At 39.1% G+C, this 16,926-nt stretch overlaps 10 non-coding genes across 10 annotated transcripts; all 10 read right to left on the minus strand.

Moving 5' to 3' along the window:
- Positions 1-375: 375 nt before the first annotated feature.
- TRNAK-CUU (transfer RNA lysine (anticodon CUU)) lies at positions 376-448 on the minus strand. Its single transcript has one exon. It is a non-coding gene; the product is annotated as a tRNA-Lys (tRNA).
- A 102-nt stretch (positions 449-550) lies between these two features.
- TRNAK-CUU (transfer RNA lysine (anticodon CUU)) lies at positions 551-623 on the minus strand. The gene has a single exon. It is a non-coding gene; the product is annotated as a tRNA-Lys (tRNA).
- A 2,968-nt stretch (positions 624-3,591) lies between these two features.
- Positions 3,592-3,664, minus strand: TRNAT-CGU (transfer RNA threonine (anticodon CGU)). Its single transcript has one exon. It is a non-coding gene; the product is annotated as a tRNA-Thr (tRNA).
- Positions 3,665-4,776: 1,112 nt separating this feature from the next.
- On the minus strand, positions 4,777-4,849 carry TRNAK-CUU (transfer RNA lysine (anticodon CUU)). The gene has a single exon. It is a non-coding gene; the product is annotated as a tRNA-Lys (tRNA).
- A 594-nt stretch (positions 4,850-5,443) lies between these two features.
- TRNAK-CUU (transfer RNA lysine (anticodon CUU)) lies at positions 5,444-5,516 on the minus strand. Its single transcript has one exon. It is a non-coding gene; the product is annotated as a tRNA-Lys (tRNA).
- A 2,472-nt stretch (positions 5,517-7,988) lies between these two features.
- Positions 7,989-8,061, minus strand: TRNAK-CUU (transfer RNA lysine (anticodon CUU)). Its single transcript has one exon. It is a non-coding gene; the product is annotated as a tRNA-Lys (tRNA).
- Positions 8,062-10,348: 2,287 nt separating this feature from the next.
- TRNAK-CUU (transfer RNA lysine (anticodon CUU)) lies at positions 10,349-10,421 on the minus strand. Its single transcript has one exon. It is a non-coding gene; the product is annotated as a tRNA-Lys (tRNA).
- A 1,112-nt stretch (positions 10,422-11,533) lies between these two features.
- Positions 11,534-11,606, minus strand: TRNAK-CUU (transfer RNA lysine (anticodon CUU)). The gene has a single exon. It is a non-coding gene; the product is annotated as a tRNA-Lys (tRNA).
- Positions 11,607-14,209: 2,603 nt separating this feature from the next.
- TRNAK-CUU (transfer RNA lysine (anticodon CUU)) lies at positions 14,210-14,282 on the minus strand. Its single transcript has one exon. It is a non-coding gene; the product is annotated as a tRNA-Lys (tRNA).
- Positions 14,283-16,577: 2,295 nt separating this feature from the next.
- TRNAK-CUU (transfer RNA lysine (anticodon CUU)) lies at positions 16,578-16,650 on the minus strand. The gene has a single exon. It is a non-coding gene; the product is annotated as a tRNA-Lys (tRNA).
- Positions 16,651-16,926: the final 276 nt, after the last annotated feature.

Consider the following 16,926-nt stretch of genomic DNA (forward strand, 5'->3'; position numbering starts at 1 on the left):
TTTTCCACAGATAGGATGTACTCTGGTGGAGTTTGGAAAGAAAATACACATCAGCCAGAGGCAGAAATAGTCTAAGAAAGTATCAAACACAATTACCAGTCAATATCAGAACGCATTGAAGAATATCAGGAAATAGCCGATTAAACCTGTGTGGAAAAAAGTCTTATTTGTGTTTTCTCCACTTTATTTTATAGTAAGATGATACATACTTTTTCTTTTACAGTGAATACATTAAGGTGTGGTATTGCCCCATTACACATCATCCAGACATGCATTCATATATTGCATGTTAACAATGAAAATATTGCAAATATTGTAAAGAGACTTTCAATTTCTATTTTTTTGGTCAAAAAGCACTAAAATTTTAGTTGTTTTCGCCCAACGTGGGGCTCGAACCCACGACCCTGAGATTAAGAGTCTCATGCTCTACCGACTGAGCTAGCCGGGCTCCTTTGGATGCCTATAGTTTTCTTCCCTATCCCTGCACTGCCGTTTTCCACAGATAGGATGTATTTTTTTGGTCAAAAAGCACTACAATTTTAGTTGTTTTCGCCCAACGTGGGGCTCGAACCCACGACCCTGAGATTAAGAGTCTCATGCTCTACCGACTGAGCTAGCCGGGCTCCTTTGGATGCTTATAGTTTTCTTCCCTATCCCTGCACTGCCGTTTTCCACAGATAGGATGCTGTGTAATCATATGCTCTGGTGGAGTTTGGAAAGAAAATACACATCAGCCAGAGGCAGAAATAGTCTAAGAAAGTATCAAACACAATTACCAGTCAATATCAGAACGCATTGAAGAATATCAGGAAATAGCCGATTAAACCTGTGTGGAAAAAAGTCTTATTTGTGTTTTCTCCACTCTATTTTATAGTAAGATGATACATACTTTTTCTTTTACAGTGAATACATTAAGGTGTGGTATTGCCCCATTACACATCATCCAGACATGCATTCATATATTGCATGTTAACAATCAAAATATTGCAAATATTGTAAAGAGACTTTCAATTTCTATTTTTTTGGTCAAAAAGGACTAAAATTTTAGTTGTATTCGCCCAACGTGGGGCTCGAACGCACGACCCTGAGATTAAGAGTCTCATGCTCTACCGACTGAGCTAGCCAGGCTCCTTTGGATGCCTATAGTTTTCTTCCCTATCCCTGCACTGCCGTTTTCCACAGGTAGGATGTATATTTTTGGTCAAAAAGCATTACAATTTTAGTTGTGTTCGCCCAACGTGGGGCTCGAACCCACGACCCTGAGATTAAGAGTATCATGCTCTACCGACTGAGCTAGCCAGGCTCCTTTGGATGCCTATAGTTTTCTTCCCTATCCCTGCACTGCCGTTTTCCACAGATAGGATGCTGTGTAATCATAGGCTCTGGTGGAGTTTGGAAAGAAAATACACATCAGCCAGAGGCAGAAATAGTCTAAGAAAGTATCAAACACAATTACCAGTCAATATCAGAACGCATTGAAGAATATCAAGAAATAGCCGATTAAACCTGTGTGGAAAAAAGTCTTATTTGTGTTTTCTCCACTTTATTTTATAGTAAGATGATACATACTTTTTCTTTTACAGTGAATACATTAAGGTGTGGTATTGCCCCATTACACATCATCCAGACATGCATTCATATATTGCATGTTAACAATGAAAATATTGCAAATATTGTAAAGAGACTTTCAATTTCTATTTTTTTGGTCAAAAAGCACTAAAATTTTAGTTGTTTTCGCCCAACGTGGGGCTCGAACCCACGACCCTGAGATTAAGAGTCTCAAGCTCTACCGACTGAGCTAGCCAGGCTCCTTTGGATGCCTATAGTTTTCTTCCCTATCCCTGCACTGCCGTTTTCCACAGATAGGATGTATTTTTTTGGTCAAAAAGCATTACAATTTTGGTTGTGTTCGCCCAACGTGGGGCTCGAACCCACGACCCTGAGATTAAGAGTATCATGCTCTACCGACTGAGCTAGCCGGGCTCCTTTGGATGCCTATAGTTTTCTTCCCTATCCCTGCACTGCCGCTTTCCACAGATAGGATGCTGTGTAATCATAGGCTCTGGTGGAGTTTGGAAAGAAAATACACATCAGCCAGAGGCAGAAATAGTCTAAGAAAGTATCAAACACAATTACCAGTCAATATCAGAACGCATTGAAGAATATCAGGAAATAGCCGATTAAACCTGTGTGGAAAAAAGTCTTATTTGTGTTTTCTCCACTTTATTTTATAGTAAGATGATGCATACTTTTTCTTTTCCAGTGAATACATTAAGGTATGGTATTGCCCCAATACACATCATCCAGACATGCATTCATATATTGCATGTTAACAATGAAAATATTGCAAAGAGACTTTCAATTTCTATTTTTTTGGTCAAAAAGCACTACAATTTTAGTTGTTTTCGCCCAACGTGGGGCTCGAACCCACGACCCTGAGATTAAGAGTCTCATGCTCTACCGACTGAGCTAGCCGGACTCCTTTGGATGCCTATAGTTTTCTTCCCTATCCCTGCACTGCCGTTTTCCACAGATAGGATGCTGTGTAATCATAGGCTCTGGTGGAGTTTGGAAAGAAAATACACATCAGCCAGAGGCAGAAATAGTCTAAGAAAGTATCAAACACAATTACCAGTCAATATCAGAACGCATTGAAGAATATCAGGAAATAGCCGATTAAACCTGTGTGGAAAAAAGTCTTATTTGTGTTTTCTCCACTTTATTTTATAGTAAGATGATACATACTTTTTCTTTTACAGTGAATACATTAAGGTGTGGTATTGCCCCATTACACATCATCCAGACATGCATTCATATATTGCATGTTAACAATGAAAATATTGCAAATATTGTAAAGAGACTTTCAATTTCTATTTTTTTGGTCAAAAAGCACTAAAATTTTAGTTGTTTTCGCCCAACGTGGGGCTCGAACACACGACCCTGAGATTAAGAGTCTCATGCTCTACCAACTGAGCTAGCCGGGCTCCTTTGGATGCCTATAGTTTTCTTCCCTATCCCTGCACTGCCGTTTTCCACAGATAGGATGTATTTTTTTGGTCAAAAAGCACTACAATTTTAGTTTTTTTTGCCCAACGTGGGGCTTGAACCCACAACCCTGAGATTAAGAGTCTCATGCTCTACCGACTGAGCTAGCCGGGCTCCTTTGGATGCTTATAGTTTTCTTCCCTATCCCTGCACTGCCGTTTTCCACAGATAGGATGCTGTGTAATCATATGCTCTGGTGGAGTTTGGAAAGAAAATACACATCAGCCAGAGGCAGAAATAGTCTAAGAAAGTATCAAACACAATTACCAGTCAATATCAGAACGCATTGAAGAATATCAGGAAATAGCCGATTAAACCTGTGTGGAAAAAAGTCTTATTTGTGTTTTCTCCACTCTATTTTATAGTAAGATGATACATACTTTTTCTTTTACAGTGAATACATTAAGGTGTGGTATTGCCCCATTACACATCATCCAGACATGCATTCATATATTGCATGTTAACAATCAAAATATTGCAAATATTGTAAAGAGACTTTCAATTTCTATTTTTTTGGTCAAAAAGCACTAAAAATTTAGTTGTTTTCGCCCAACGTGGGGCTCGAACGCACGACCCTGAGATTACGAGTCTCATGCTCTACCGACTGAGCTAGCCAGGCTCCTTTGGATGCCTATAGTTTTCTTCCCTATCCCTGCACTACCGTTTTCCACAGGTAGGATGTATTTTTTTGGTCAAAAAGCATTACAATTTTAGTTGTGTTCGCCCAACGTGGGGCTCGAACCCACGACCCTGAGATTAAGAGTATCATGCTCCACCGACTGAGCTAGCCGGGCTCCTTTGGATGCCTATAGTTTTCTTCCCTATCCCTGCACTGCCGTTTTCCACAGATAGGCTGCTGTGTAATCATAGGCTCTGGTGGAGTTTGGAAAGAAAATACACATCAGCCAGAGGCAGAAATAGTCTAAGAAAGTATCAAACACAATTACCAGTCAATATCAGAACGCATTGAAGAATATCAGGAAATAGCCGATTAAACCTGTGTGGAAAAAAGTCTTATTTGTGTTTTCTCCACTTTATTTTATAGTAAGATGATACATACTTTTTCTTTTACAGTGAATACATTAAGGTGTGGTATTGCCCCATTACACATCATCCAGACATGCATTCATATATTGCATGTTAACAATGAAAATATTGCAAATATTGTAAAGAGACTTTCAATTTCTATTTTTTTGGTCAAAAAGCACTAAAATTTTAGTTGTTTTCGCCCAACGTGGGGCTCGAACCCATGACCCTGAGATTAAGAGTATCATGCTCTACCGACTGAGCTAGCCGGGCTCCTTTGGATGCCTTTAGTTTTCTTCCCTATCCCTGCACTGCCGTTTTCCACAGATAGGATGCTGTGTAATCATAGGCTCTGGTGGAGTTTGGAAAGAAAATACACATCAGCCAGAGGCAGAAATAGTCTAAGAAAGTATCAAACACAATTACCAGTCAATATCAGAACGCATTGAAGAATATCAGGAAATAGCCGATTAAACCTGTGTGGAAAAAAGTCCTATTTGTGTTTTCTCCACTTTATTTTATAGTAAGATGATACATACTTTTTCTTTTACAGTGAATACATTAAGGTGTGGTATTGCCCCATTACACATCATCCAGACATGCATTCATATATTGCATGTTAACAATGAAAATATTGCAAATATTGTAAAGAGACTTTCAATTTCTATTTTTTTGGTCAAAAAGCACTAAAATTTTAGTTGTTTTCGCCCAACGTGGGGCTCGAACCCACGACCCTGAGATTAAGAGTCTCATGCTCTACCAACTGAGCTAGCCGGGCTTCTTTGGATGCTTATAGTTTTCTTCCCTATCCCTGCACTGCCGTTTTCCACAGATAGGATGTACTCTGGTGGAGTTTGGAAAGAAAATACACATCAGCCAGAGGCAGAAATAGTCTAAGAAAGTATCAAACACAATTACCAGTCAATATCAGAATGCATTGAAGAATATCAGGAAATAGCCGATTAAACCTGTGTGGAAAAAAGTCTTATTTGTGTTTTCTCCACTTTATTTTATAGTAAGATGATACATACTTTTTCTTTTACAGTGAATACATTAAGGTGTGGTATTGCCCCATTACACATCATCCAGACATGCATTCATATATTGCATGTTAACAATCAAAATATTGCAAATATTGTAAAGAGACTTTCAATTTCTATTTTTTTGGTCAAAAAGCACTAAAATTTTAGTTGTTTTCGCCCAACGTGGGGCTCAAACCCACGACCCTGAGATTAAGAGTCTCATGCTCTACCGACTGAGCTAGCCAGGCTCCTTTGGATGCCTATAGTTTTCTTCCCTATCCCTTCACTGCCGTTTTCCACAGATAGGATGTATTTTTTTGGTAAAAAAGCATTACAATTTTTTTTGTGTTCGCCCAACGTGGGGCTCGAACCCACGACCCTGAGATTAAGAGTCTCATGCTCTACCGACTGAGCTAGCCGGGCTCCTTTGGATGCCTATACTTTTCTTCCCTATCCCTGCACTGCCGTTTTCCACAGATAGGATGCTGTGTAATCATAGGCTCTGGTGGAGTTTGGAAAGAAAATACACAACAGCCAGAGGCAGAAATAGTCTAAGAAAGTATCAAACACAATTACCAGTCAATATCAGAACACATTGAAGAATATCAGGAAATAGCCGATTAAACCTGTGTGGAAAAAAGTCTTATTTGTGTTTTCTCCACTTTATTTTATAGTAAGATGATACATACTTTTTCTTTTACAGTGAATACATTAAGGTGTGGTATTGCCCCATTACACATCATCCAGACATGCATTCATATATTGCATGTTAACAATGAAAATATTGCAAATATTGTAAAGAGACTTTCAATTTCTATTTTTTTGGTCAAAAAGCACTAAAATTTTAGTTGTTTTCGCCCAACGTGGGGCTCGAACACACGACCCTGAGATTAAGAGTCTCATGCTCTACCAACTGAGCTAGCCGGGCTCCTTTGGATGCCTATAGTTTTCTTCCCTATCCCTGCACTGCCGTTTTCCACAGATAGGATGTATTTTTTTGGTCAAAAAGCACTACAATTTTAGTTTTTTTCGCCCAACGTGGGGCTCGAACCCACAACCCTGAGATTAAGAGTCTCATGCTCTACCGACTGAGCTAGCCGGGCTCCTTTGGATGCTTATAGTTTTCTTCCCTATCCCTGCACTGCCGTTTTCCACAGATAGGATGCTGTGTAATCATATGCTCTGGTGGAGTTTGGAAAGAAAATACACATCAGCCAGAGGCAGAAATAGTCTAAGAAAGTATCAAACACAATTACCAGTCAATATCAGAACGCATTGAAGAATATCAGGAAATAGCCGATTAAACCTGTGTGGAAAAAAGTCTTATTTGTGTTTTCTCCACTCTATTTTATAGTAAGATGATACATACTTTTTCTTTTACAGTGAATACATTAAGGTGTGGTATTGCCCCATTACACATCATCCAGACATGCATTCATATATTGCATGTTAACAATCAAAATATTGCAAATATTGTAAAGAGACTTTCAATTTCTATTTTTTTGGTCAAAAAGCACTAAAAATTTAGTTGTTTTCGCCCAACGTGGGGCTCGAACGCACGACCCTGAGATTAAGAGTCTCATGCTCTACCGACTGAGCTAGCCAGGCTCCTTTGGATGCCTATAGTTTTCTTCCCTATCCCTGCACTACCGTTTTCCACAGGTAGGATGTATTTTTTTGGTCAAAAAGCATTACAATTTTAGTTGTGTTCGCCCAACGTGGGGCTCGAACCCACGACCCTGAGATTAAGAGTATCATACTCCACCGACTGAGCTAGCCGGGCTCCTTTGGATGCCTATAGTTTTCTTCCCTATCCCTGCACTGCCTTTTTCCACAGATAGGCTGCTGTGTAATCATAGGCTCTGGTGGAGTTTGGAAAGAAAATACACATCAGCCAGAGGCAGAAATAGTCTAAGAAAGTATCAAACACAATTACCAGTCAATATCAGAACGCATTGAAGAATATCAGGAAATAGCCGATTAAACCTGTGTGGAAAAAAGTCTTATTTGTGTTTTCTCCACTTTATTTTATAGTAAGATGATACATACTTTTTCTTTTACAGTGAATACATTAAGGTGTGGTATTGCCCCATTACACATCATCCAGACATGCATTCATATATTGCATGTTAACAATGAAAATATTGCAAATATTGTAAAGAGACTTTCAATTTCTATTTTTTTGGTCAAAAAGCACTAAAATTTTAGTTGTTTTCGCCCAACGTGGGGCTCGAACCCATGACCCTGAGATTAAGAGTATCATGCTCTACCGACTGAGCTAGCCGGGCTCCTTTGGATGCCTTTAGTTTTCTTCCCTATCCCTGCACTGCCGTTTTCCACAGATAGGATGCTGTGTAATCATAGGCTCTGGTGGAGTTTGGAAAGAAAATACACATCAGCCAGAGGCAGAAATAGTCTAAGAAAGTATCAAACACAATTACCAGTCAATATCAGAATGCATTGAAGAATATCAGGAAATAGCCGATTAAACCTGTGTGGAAAAAAGTCTTATTTGTGTTTTCTCCACTTTATTTTATAGTAAGATGATACATACTTTTTCTTTTACAGTGAATACATTAAGGTGTGGTATTGCCCCATTACACATCATCCAGACATGCATTCATATATTGCATGTTAACAATGAAAATATTGCAAATATTGTAAAGAGACTTTCAATTTCTATTTTTTTGGTCAAAAAGCACTAAAATTTTAGTTGTTTTCGCCCAACGTGGGGCTCAAACCCACGACCCTGAGATTAAGAGTCTCATGCTCTACCGACTGAGCTAGCCGGGCTCCTTTGGATGCCTATAGTTTTCTTCCCTATCCCTGCACTGCCGTTTTCCACAGATAGGATGTATTTTTTTGGTCAAAAAGCACTACAATTTTAGTTGTTTTCGCCCAACGTGGGGCTCGAACCCACGACCCTGAGATTAAGAGTCTCATGCTCTACCGACTGAGCTAGCCGGGCTCCTTTGGATGCCTATAGTTTTCTTCCCTATCCCTGCACTGCCGTTTTCCACAGATAGGATGCTGTGTAATCATAGGCTCTGGTGGAGTTTGGAAAGAAAATACACCTCAGCCAGAGGCAGAAATAGTCTAAGAAAGTATCAAACACAATTACCAGTCAATATCAGAACGCATTGAAGAATATCAGGAAATAGCCGATTAAACCTGTGTGGAAAAAAGTCTTATTTGTGTTTTCTCCACTTTATTTTATAGTAAGATGATACATACTTTTTCTTTTACAGTGAATACATTAAGGTGTGGTATTGCCCCATTACACATCATCCAGACATGCATTCATATATTGCATGTTAACAATCAAAATATTGCAAATATTGTAAAGAGACTTTCAATTTCTATTTTTTTGGTCAAAAAGCACTAAAATTTTAGTTGTTTTCGCCCAACGTGGGGTTCGCACCCACGACCCTGAGATTAAGAGTCTCATGCTCTACCGACTGAGCTAGCCGGGCTCCTTTGGATGCCTATAGTTTTCTTCCCTATCCCTGCACTGCCGCTTTCCACAGATAGGATGCTGTGTAATCATAGGCTCTGGTGGAGTTTGGAAAGAAAATACACATCAGCCAGAGGCAGAAATAGTCTAAGAAAGTATCAAACACAATTACCAGTCAATATCAGAACGCATTGAAGAATATCAGGAAATAGCCGATTAAACCTGTGTGGAAAAAAGTCTTATTTGTGTTTTCTCCACTTTATTTTATAGTAAGATGATACATACTTTTTCTTTTACAGTGAATACATTAAGGTATGGTATTGCCCCATTACACATCATCCAGACATGCATTCATATATTGCATGTTAACAATGAAAATATTGCAAAGAGACTTTCAATTTCTATTTTTTTGGTCAAAAAGCACTAAAATTTTAGTTGTTTTCGCCCAACGCGGGGCTCGAACCCACGACCCTGAAATGAAGAGTCTCATGCTCTACCGACTGAGCTAGCCGGGTTCCTTTGGATGCCTATAGTTTTCTTCCCTATCCCTGCACTGCCGCTTTCCACAGATAGGATGCTGTGTAATCATAGGCTCTGGTGGAGTTTGGAAAGAAAATACACATCAGCCAGAGGCAGAAATAGTCTAAGAAAGTATCAAACACAATTACCAGTCAATATCAGAACGCATTGAAGAATATCAGGAAATGGCCGATTAAACCTGTGTGGAAAAAAGTCTTATTTGTGTTTTCTCCACTTTATTTTATAGTAAGATGATACATACTTTTTCTTTTACAGTGAATACATTAAGGTGTGGTATTGCCCCATTACACATCATCCAGACATGCATTCATATATTGCATGTTAACAATGAAAATATTGCAAATATTGTAAAGAGACTTTCAATTTCTATTTTTTTGGTCAAAAAGCACTAAAATTTAGTTGTTTTCGCCCAACGTGGGGCTCGAACGCACGACCCTGAGATTAAGAGTCTCATGCTCTACCGACTGAGCTAGCCAGGCTCCTTTGGATGCCTATAGTTTTCTTCCCTATCCCTGCACTACCGTTTTCCACAGGTAGGATGTATTTTTTTGGTCAAAAAGCATTACAATTTTAGTTGTGTTCGCCCAACGTGGGGCTCGAACCCACGACCCTGAGATTAAGAGTATCATGCTCTACCGACTGAGCTAGCCGGGCTCCTTTGGATGCCTATAGTTTTCTTCCCTATCCCTGCACTGCCGTTTTCCACAGATAGGATGCTGTGTAATCATAGGCTCTGGTGGAGTTTGGAAAGAAAATACACATCAGCCAGAGGCAGAAATAGTCTAAGAAAGTATCAAACACAATTACCAGTCAATATCAGAACGCATTGAAGAATATCAGGAAATAGCCGATTAAACCTGTGTGGAAAAAAGTCTTATTTGTGTTTTCTCCACTTTATTTTATAGTAAGATGATACATACTTTTTCTTTTACAGTGAATACATTAAGGTGTGGTATTGCCCCATTACACATCATCCAGACATGCATTCATATATTGCATGCTAACAATGAAAATATTGCAAATATTGTAAAGAGACTTTCAATTTCTATTTTTTTGGTCAAAAAGCACTAAAATTTTAGTTGTTTTAGCCCAACGTGGGGCTCAAACCCACGACCCTGAGATTAAGAGTCTCATGCTCTACCGACTGAGCTAGCCGGGCTCCTTTGGATGCCTATAGTTTTCTTCCCTATCCCTGCACTGCCGTTTTCCACAGATAGGATGTATTTTTTTGGTCAAAAAGCACTACAATTTTAGTTGTTTTCGCCCAACGTGGGGCTCGAACCCACGACCCTGAGATTAAGAGTCTCATGCTCTACCGACTGAGCTAGCCGGGCTCCTTTGGATGCCTATAGTTTTCTTCCCTATCCCTGCACTGCCGTTTTCCACAGATAGGATGCTGTGTAATCATAGGCTCTGGTGGAGTTTGGAAAGAAAATACACCTCAGCCAGAGGCAGAAATAGTCTAAGAAAGTATCAAACACAATTACCAGTCAATATCAGAACGCATTGAAGAATATCAGGAAATAGCCGATTAAACCTGTGTGGAAAAAAGTCTTATTTGTGTTTTCTCCACTTTATTTTATAGTAAGATGATACATACTTTTTCTTTTACAGTGAATACATTAAGGTGTGGTATTGCCCCATTACACATCATCCAGACATGCATTCATATATTGCATGTTAACAATCAAAATATTGCAAATATTGTAAAGAGACTTTCAATTTCTATTTTTTTGGTCAAAAAGCACTAAAATTTTAGTTGTTTTCGCCCAACGTGGGGTTCGCACCCACGACCCTGAGATTAAGAGTCTCATGCTCTACCGACTGAGCTAGCCGGGCTCCTTTGGATGCCTATAGTTTTCTTCCCTATCCCTGCACTGCCGCTTTCCACAGATAGGATGCTGTGTAATCAAAGGCTCTGGTGGAGTTTGGAAAGAAAATACACATCAGCCAGAGGCAGAAATAGTCTAAGAAAGTATCAAACACAATTACCAGTCAATATCAGAACGCATTGAAGAATATCAGGAAATAGCCGATTAAACCTGTGTGGAAAAAAGTCTTATTTGTGTTTTCTCCACTTTATTTTATAGTAAGATGATACATACTTTTTCTTTTACAGTGAATACATTAAGGTGTGGTATTGCCCCATTACACATCATCCAGACATGCATTCATATATTGCATGCTAACAATGAAAATATTGCAAATATTGTAAAGAGACTTTCAATTTCTATTTTTTTGGTCAAAAAGCACTAAAATTTTAGTTGTTTTAGCCCAACGTGGGGCTCAAACCCACGACCCTGAGATTAAGAGTCTCATGCTCTACCGACTGAGCTAGCCGGGCTCCTTTGGATGCCTATAGTTTTCTTCCCTATCCCTGCACTGCCGTTTTCCACAGATAGGATGTATTTTTTTGGTCAAAAAGCACTACAATTTTAGTTGTTTTCGCCCAACGTGGGGCTCGAACCCACGACCCTGAGATTAAGAGTCTCATGCTCTACCGACTGAGCTAGCCGGGCTCCTTTGGATGCCTATAGTTTTCTTCCCTATCCCTGCACTGCCGTTTTCCACAGATAGGATGCTGTGTAATCATAGGCTCTGGTGGAGTTTGGAAAGAAAATACACCTCAGCCAGAGGCAGAAATAGTCTAAGAAAGTATCAAACACAATTACCAGTCAATATCAGAACGCATTGAAGAATATCAGGAAATAGCCGATTAAACCTGTGTGGAAAAAAGTCTTATTTGTGTTTTCTCCACTTTATTTTATAGTAAGATGATACATACTTTTTCTTTTACAGTGAATACATTAAGGTGTGGTATTGCCCCATTACACATCATCCAGACATGCATTCATATATTGCATGTTAACAATCAAAATATTGCAAATATTGTAAAGAGACTTTCAATTTCTATTTTTTTGGTCAAAAAGCACTAAAATTTTAGTTGTTTTCGCCCAACGTGGGGTTCGCACCCACGACCCTGAGATTAAGAGTCTCATGCTCTACCGACTGAGCTAGCCGGGCTCCTTTGGATGCCTATAGTTTTCTTCCCTATCCCTGCACTGCCGCTTTCCACAGATAGGATGCTGTGTAATCATAGGCTCTGGTGGAGTTTGGAAAGAAAATACACATCAGCCAGAGGCAGAAATAGTCTAAGAAAGTATCAAACACAATTACCAGTCAATATCAGAACGCATTGAAGAATATCAGGAAATAGCCGATTAAACCTGTGTGGAAAAAAGTCTTATTTGAGTTTTCTCCACTTTATTTTATAGTAAGATGATACATACTTTTTCTTTTACAGTGAATACATTAAGGTATGGTATTGCCCCATTACACATCATCCAGACATGCATTCATATATTGCATGTTAACAATGAAAATATTGCAAAGAGACTTTCAATTTCTATTTTTTTGGTCAAAAAGCACTAAAATTTGAGTTGTTTTCGCCCAACGCGGGGCTCGAACCCACGACCCTGAAATGAAGAGTCTCATGCTCTACCGACTGAGCTAGCCGGGTTCCTTTGGATGCCTATAGTTTTCTTCCCTATCCCTGCACTGCCGCTTTCCACAGATAGGATGCTGTGTAATCATAGGCTCTGGTGGAGTTTGGAAAGAAAATACACATCAGCCAGAGGCAGAAATAGTCTAAGAAAGTATCAAACACAATTACCAGTCAATATCAGAACGCATTGAAGAATATCAGGAAATGGCCGATTAAACCTGTGTGGAAAAAAGTCTTATTTGTGTTTTCTCCACTTTATTTTATAGTAAGATGATACATACTTTTTCTTTTACAGTGAATACATTAAGGTGTGGTATTGCCCCATTACACATCATCCAGACATGCATTCATATATTGCATGTTAACAATGAAAATATTGCAAATATTGTAAAGAGACTTTCAATTTCTGTTTTTTTGGTCAAAAAGCACTAAAATTTTAGTTGTTTTCGCCCAACGTGGGGCTTGAACCCACGACCCTGAGATTAAGAGTCTCATGCTCCACCGACTGAGCTAGCCGGGCTCCTTTGGATGCCTATAGTTTTCTTCCCTATCCCTGCACTGCCGCTTTCCACAGATAGGATGCTGTGTAATCATAGGCTCTGGTGGAGTTTGGAAAGAAAATACACATCAGCCAGAGGCAGAAATAGTCTAAGAAAGTATCAAACACAATTACCAGTCAATATCAGAACGCATTGAAGAATATCAGGAAATAGCCGATTAAACCTGTGTGGAAAAAAGTCTTATTTGTCTTTTCTCTACTTTATTTTATAGTAAGATGATACATACTTTTTCTTTTACAGTGAATACATTAAGGTGTGGTATTGCCCCATTACACATCATCCAGACATGCATTCATATATTGCATGTTAACAATGAAAATATTGCAAATATTGTAAAGAGACTTTCAATTTCTATTTTTTTGGTCAAAAAGCACTAAAATTTTAGTTGTTTTCACCCAACGTGGGGCTCGAACCCACGACCCTGAGATTAAGAGTCTCATGCTCTACCGACGGAGCTAGCCGGGCTCCTTTGGATGCCTATAGTTTTCTTCCCTATCCCTGCACTGCCGCTTTCCACAGATAGGATGCTGTGTAATCATAGGCTCTGGTGGAGTTTGGAAAGAAAATACACATCAGCCAGAGGCATAAATAGTCTAAGAAAGTATCAAACACAATTACCAGTCAATATCAGAACGCATTGAAGAATATCAGGAAATAGCCGATTAAACCTGTGTGGAAAAAAGTCTTATTTGTGTTTTCTCCATTTTATAGTAAGATGATGCATACTTTTTCTTTTACAGTGAATACATTAAGGTATGGTATTGCCCCATTACACATCATCCAGACATGCATTCATATATTGCATGTTAACTATGAAAATATTGCAAAGAGACTTTCAATTTCTATTTTTTTGGTCAAAAAGCACTACAGTTTTAGTTTTTTCGCCCAACGTGGGGCTCGAACCCACGACCCTGAGATTAAGAGTCTCATGCTCTACCGACTGAGCTAACCGGGCTCCTTTGGATTCCTACAGTTTTCTTCCCTATCCCTGCACTGCCGTTTTCCACAGATAGGATGTATTTTTTTGGTCAAAAAGCACTACTATTTTAGTTGTGTTTGCCCAACGTGGGGCTTGAACCCACGACCCTGAGATTAAGAGTCTCATGCTCTACCGACTGAGCTAGCCGGGCTCCTTTGGATGCCTATAGTTTTCTTCCCTATCCCTGCACTGCCGCTTTCCACAGATAGGATGCTGTGTAATCATAGGCTCTGGTGGAGCTTGGAAAGAAAATACACATCAGCCAGAGGCAGAAATAGTCTAAGAAAGTATCAAACACAATTACCAGTCAATATCAGAACGCATTGAAGAATATCAGGAAATAGCCGATTAAACCTGTGTGGAAAAAAGTCTTATTTGTGTTTCCTCCACTTTATTTTATAGTAAGATGATACATACTTTTTCTTTTACAGTGAATACATTAAGGTGTGGTATTGCCCCATTACACATCATCCAGACATGCATTCATATATTGCATGTTAACAATGAAAATATTGCAAATATTGTAAAGAGACTTTCAATTTCTATTTTTTTGGTCAAAAAGCACTAAAATTTTAGTTGTTTTCGCCCAACGTGGGGCTCGAACCCACGACCCTGAGATTAAGAGTCTCATGCGCTACCGACTGAGCAAGCCGGGCTCCTTTGGATGCCCATAGTTTTCTTCCCTATCCCTACACTGCCGTTTTCCACAGATAGAATGTATTTTTTTGGTCAAAAAGCACTACAATTTTAGTTGTGTTCGCCCAATGTGGGGCTCGAACCCACGACCCTGAGATTAAGAGTCTCATGCTCTACCGACTGAGCTAGCCGCGCTCCTTTGGATGCCTATAGTTTTCTTCCCTATCGCTGCACTGCCGTTTTCCACAGATAGGATGCTGTGTAATCATAGGCTCTGGTGGAGTTTGGAAAGAAAATACACATCAGCCAGAGGCAGAAATAGTCTAAGAAAGTATCAAACACAATTACCAGTCAATATCAGAACGCATTGAAGAATATCAGGAAATAGGCGATTAAACCTGTGTGGAAAAAAGTCTTATTTGTGTTTTCTCCACTTTATTTTATAGTAAGATGATACATACTTTTTCTTTTACAGTGAATACATTAAGGTGTGGTATTGCCCCATTACACATCATCCAGACATGCATTCATATATTGCATGTTAACAATGAAAATATTGCAAATATTGTAAAGAGACTTTCAATTTCTATTTTTTTGGTCAAAAAGCATTAAAATTTTAGTTGTTTTCGCCAACATGGGGCTCGAACGCACGACCCTGAGATTAAGAGTCTCATGCTCTACCGACTGAGCTAGCCAGGCTCCTTTGGATGCCTATAGTTTTCTTCCCTATCCCTGCACTACCGTTTTCCACAGGTAGGATGTATTTTTTTGGTCAAAAAGCATTACAATTTTAGTTGTGTTCGCCCAACGTGGGGCTCGAACCCACGACCCTGAGATTAAGAGTATCATGCTCTACCGACTGAGCTAGCCGGGCTCCTTTGGATGCCTATAGTTTTCTTCCCTATCCCTGCACTGCCGTTTTCCACAGATAGGATGCTGTGTAATCATAGGCTCTGGTGGAGTTTGGAAAGAAAATACACATCAGCCAGAGGCAGAAATAGTCTAAGAAAGTATCAAACACAATTACCAGTCAATATCAGAACGCATTGAAGAATATCAGGAAATAGCCGATTAAACCTGTGTGGAAAAAAGTCTTATTTGTGTTTTCTCCACTTTATTTTATAGTAAGATGATACATACTTTTTCTTTTACAGTGAATACATTAAGGTGTGGTATTGCCCCATTACACATCATCCAGACATGCATTCATATATTGCATGTTAACAATGAAAATATTGCAAATATTGTAAAGAGACTTTCAATTTCTATTTTTTTTGTCAAAAAGCACTAAAATTTTAGTTGTTTTCGCCCAACGTGGGGCTCGAACCCATGACCCTGAGATTAAGAGTATCATGCTCTACCGACTGAGCTAGCCGGGCTCCTTTGGATGCCTTTAGTTTTCTTCCCTATCCCTGCACTGCCGTTTTCCACAGATAGGATGCTGTGTAATCATAGGCTCTGGTGGAGTTTGGAAAGAAAATACACATCAGCCAGAGGCAGAAATAGTCTAAGAAAGTATCAAACACAATTACCAGTCAATATCAGAACGCATTGAAGAATATCAGGAAATAGCTGATTAAACCTGTGTGGAAAAAGTCCTATTTGTGTTTTCTCCACTTTATTTTATAGTAAGATGATACATACTTTTTCTTTTACAGTGAATACATTAAGGTGTGGTATTGCCCCATTACACATCATCCAGACATGCATTCATATATTGCATGTTAAAAATGAAAATATTGCAAATATTGTAAAGAGACTTTCAATTTCTATTTTTTTTGTCAAAAAGCACTAAAATTTTAGTTGTTTTCGCCCAACGTGGGGCTCGAACCCACGACCCTGAGATTAAGAGTCTCATGCTCTACCGACTGAGCTAGCCGGGCTTCTTTGGATGCTTATAGTTTTCTTCCCTATCCCTGCACTGCCGTTTTCCACAGATAGGATGTACTCTGGTGGAGTTTGGAAAGAAAATACACATCAGCCAGAGGCAGAAATAGTCTAAGAAAGTATCAAACACAATTACCAGTCAATCTCAGAACGCATTGAAGAATATCAGGAAATAGCCGATTAAACCTGTGTGGAAAAAAGTCTTATTTGTGTTTCCTCCACTTTATTTTATAGTAAGATGATACATACTTTTCTTTTACAGTGAATACATT

Source organism: Ambystoma mexicanum, chromosome 4q, assembly GCF_040938575.1.
Source record: "Ambystoma mexicanum isolate Mex_15411 chromosome 4q, UKY_AmexF1_1, whole genome shotgun sequence".
NCBI lineage: Eukaryota > Metazoa > Chordata > Amphibia > Caudata > Ambystomatidae > Ambystoma > Ambystoma mexicanum.